This window comes from Henckelia pumila, chromosome 3 (assembly GCF_033568475.1).
Source record: "Henckelia pumila isolate YLH828 chromosome 3, ASM3356847v2, whole genome shotgun sequence".
Taxonomy (NCBI): Eukaryota; Viridiplantae; Streptophyta; class Magnoliopsida; order Lamiales; family Gesneriaceae; genus Henckelia; species Henckelia pumila.
The window spans coordinates 178,138,145-178,142,290 of record NC_133122.1 but is presented as its reverse complement, the minus strand read 5'-3'; the positions used below and the strand labels follow the sequence as shown (position 1 = coordinate 178,142,290).

Here is a 4,146-nt window from a genome sequence, read left to right as displayed (position 1 = left end):
TCGCATCTATTTGATTTTAATTCGTCGTCATGTGACTCATGTCAGCCATGTCATTGTCACGTCAAGAATATATATTTTGTGTAATGTCAAGAATCCAATTGACTCAAGACCTTCATAATAAGCGCAACAATCTCTTTCTTTTTAATTTGTATCTCCAAACTGTAAATTATTAAGAAGAAAACAAAAACCATAAATACAATCTCTATAAGTGATTATCACATCCTCAACAAATTCGAACTAATCTCACTTCATCAACAAAATCAATGCAATAAATAGCACACTACACACATAGAATACATCAAAACTAATGTGATGTGCATTCATTATAGTCCATACCCTCGATATAAGATATTGATAAGCTTGACTCTTCTCAAATGATAGAACCAATTCTTCTTGCTTTGAATACATTCTTGTGCATACAAAATTTAAGAGCGCAGTGAAACTATTTGACTAGAAGTTAAATACTCGAGCTTCCAAACAAAACTGAAATTCATGACAAAAAATGGCAGACCTCATAAATACATACGATAATGAATTTTCCATATAAAAAACCGTTTCTTTAAAACTATTTTTCATTATGAAATAGCAAGCTCTCAATCAAATCAAGAAGTAAAAAATTTCATCATTTTCATTACCATATCATACAATTTCGAAAAAAAAAACATAAAAATAAATTTATATTTTTTTTTAAAAAAACATAAAAATAAATTTATATTTTAAAAAAAATCGAAACAAAAAAATCTATATCGAACCAAATTTCGCATCTGATTTTAAAATATCCCTTAAGAAGTAAATTTCCAATCCAAAAGATATAACTAATTAGAGAACAATCAATCACCAATCCACCTGATGTAGCCAAAAATCACTTGTACTCGACACGTTGCTTTCGCAAAGTCCGGAGTATAAATAAGTCCTTGTACATTCCCTTGGGAGATCTTCAGTGGGTTGTTCCTACGTCACAAAACAAAGTCAGAGGAGCCAGGAGGGTTTCCGGCAAAGGCGCTCCGACGCTCAAGTCAACGATTACTCAAGGAATAATAATCGAGAGTAGAGCGATATAGTGCTTAAGAAAGTGTGTACCTTAATAATGAGGTGACTTGAGCTATTTATAGATATTCGAAGAGTTTCACGGGCTTGAGCCTCTTATGGGCTTTTGTAGAATTCAAGGTCTGCTTGAATTAAATATATATAATATTTAAATAAGCTTGGGCCTGAAAAATATTTGGAGTGGACCTTCATGATTGGGCTCAGGCCCAGTTGAATTTTTAGGTGTAACCTATCATAGGCCCCCCACTCTCGGGCATATCGCATGTGTTGAGAGGACCGAGAGTAGAATTTTTATCGGAGTATTGTCAAAAATTTAGCTGTCGAGAACGAATATTGTGTGCCAATGCAAAAATTATGGAGATACCATGATGGAGAAAACGTAATAGGACTGTGATGCAATGAAATTTAAATTCTGGCGAAATAATAATTATAGTATAATTGGATAGGAATCAAAGTCCTGCCAGAATATTAATTGTAGAAACCCAGTAGAACTCTATCAGGTATTATGATTATAAATTCAGCACCGCTGTATGTTTTCATCACAATTTACTAACGAGATTATTTCTGAATTTTTGGTGCAGTATTCGCTCGTGTGCGGTCCAAAAATTGACAGAGATATTGCCAACCGAATATAAATGATGGGTAACACATCATTCCCCACCCAAATTTTGGTCAAAGTTTTCATTAACTCTTTTCTTTCTTTATTATTATTTTTCACAATTGGTTGGCTTTCCCTATTTTTCCGTGGTATTTTATGCTTGAGAAATATGCGATTTACTAGTTCCTCAAACTTCTTCTTCTTCTTTTTGTTGTTTTTTTACGGTTTTTTTTTTGTTTGTTTCAACCCACTTTCTTCTTCGTCTGTCACGTTGAGAATTTGTGTGTATATGCTTGTGTGTGTATTTTTTGTTAATTGAGAATTGGTGGATGAAGCAGTCAGTAAGTTGCTCCAAATTGGCAATAGATCCAGATGGTAACTTATTGAACCATGTGAGTGCTCTTCCTGATAATGTTGTTCGGAAAATTTTACAGTATGCAGCATCTGTGATATCATACAAATCCGCTTTCGCGTAGAATTTGTCAATATGGTCTTGGGGGTCACTCGTTCCATCGAACTCAGGTAAGCTGGGGATTTTGACTCCATTTGGTAATGCTTCAGATAATATGTCATCAGTGAAGGGGCTTCGACGTGACGGAAAAATTGCGGACATATTCTCTCCAGTTACATGTGTGCGAGATCCATCCTTCCGAGCTGGATTAGTGATCTTGTTTTCGCCAGAAATGTCATGAACTGTGTGAACACTTGCTTCACCGTCTTTCTGAGTAGTATTTTTCTTGGTCCCCCCTTGATCTTTATCATTCACTTTAGACTTATCTTTATTTGGGTCTCCGTTATTAGGGTCAAGAGATGACGAGCCTTCAGTCTGAGCCTTTTTCTTGCTGCTTTTGCGCTTGCGGGTTTCTAGGTACTGAGCAACTGCATCTTTTGCTGCGAGTGCTGCTGTGTTTTTCATTAGCGCAGTCAAGTCTTCACGGGTGAGAGTAATACTCGGCGGTGCGTTTCCATTGTTAATATTTCCTTGAGACATTTTTGAAGTAATATGTGTTCTCAATGATGTAGTGAACGGTTTCCCACAGACGGCGCCAAGCTGATGTAGCCAAAAATCACTTGTACTCGACACGTTGCTTCCGCAAAGTCCGGAGTATAAATAAGTCCTTGTACGTTCCCTTGGGAGATCTTCAGTGGGTTGTTCCTACGTCATAAAACAAAGTCAGAGGAGCCGGGAGGGTTCCCGGCAAAGGCGCTCCTACGCTCAAGTCAGCGATTACTCAAGGAATAATAATCGAGAGTAGAGCGATATAGTGCTTAAGAAAGTGTGTACCTTAATAATGAGGTGACTTGAACTATTTATAGATATTCGGAGAGTTTCACAGGCTTGAGCCTCTTATGGGCTTTTGTAGAATTCAGAGTCTGCTTGAATTAAATATATATAATATTTAAATAAGCTTGGGCCTAAAAAATATTTGGAGTGGACCTTCATGATTGGGCTCAGGCCCAGTTGAATTTTTAGGTGTAACCTATCACCACCATTTTTAATTACCGAACAAAATCCAATAAACCAAAACCAAAATAAATAGAAAACAGAGAGAAGAGGTCTTTAGTTCTTATAAGACTTAAATAAACAAGAAGCCACTGATGAAAAACCAAACCAAAAGAAAAAGGCCATGCCCCCAACTATACTATTTCGTCCTTTCATAAAAAGTTCTTTGACAACTAAAATCGAGGGGACAAAGTTGATGTGTTCACTCTCTCAGATAATTTATTAGTACTTAGCAATTGTTTGCAAGTAATCGGACTGTAAAAGAAACAACAAACAGAAACTTATTATATCTCAGTTGATGATTATATCCTTTATATCCCTTTCATATTTCAACTCATTATGCATAATTTTATTCTCTATGATTATCATGCATCATAAGAGTAGTCAAATCAGTGCTGCTAGGTACCCAATTTCGCTGACTACAAAAGATCATATCACCACATGAGTAAAGTCTACCTTCTCAGTTTAGGACTTAGCTCCATGAACAAAACCCAAAATTAAGGCCCAAGGAAGGAAAAAAAAAAATAGAACAAAAGGGACCTCTAGATACCTGTGTAAGCCGGCCTAGAACTATTTCCCTCTTGGAAGCTTCTTCTGCACTCTCAAACAGTCTCGAATCCACCAAAAACTGAAGCCCAAATAAAGATAAAAGTCTTGGAAAACAAACAGATATTCGAGCTTTTGATGTAAAAGATTTAGGCAACTGCATCATATATCAGACCTTCATCAACCCTTGTTTCTCTAAATATCAGGGTACTACAAGATGATGAAAGGCACTATAGGCGCATGTGTGAAGTTGTTTGTCGACCGTTATATATATATATATATATATATATATATATATATATGTTCAATAATGGTGCGGTTCTCCAATATTTCATGAAAAAATAAAAAAGGAGACATTCCAGAGTAAAACCTGAAGACATAAGAGAAATATAAGATTAGAGCTTGAATTGGGAGAACTTTACCTAATATTTCTCGAGTCCAGAAACTGCTT

At 35.8% G+C, this 4,146-nt stretch overlaps 1 long non-coding RNA gene across 1 annotated transcript; it reads left to right on the top strand.

The window, feature by feature from the left end:
• The first annotated feature begins 2,241 nt into the window (after positions 1 to 2,241).
• On the top strand, positions 2,242 to 2,801 carry LOC140886360 (uncharacterized). Its single transcript, XR_012151530.1, has 3 exons — positions 2,242 to 2,370; positions 2,447 to 2,583; positions 2,669 to 2,801. It is a non-coding gene; the product is annotated as an uncharacterized lncRNA (long non-coding RNA).
• Positions 2,802 to 4,146: the final 1,345 nt, after the last annotated feature.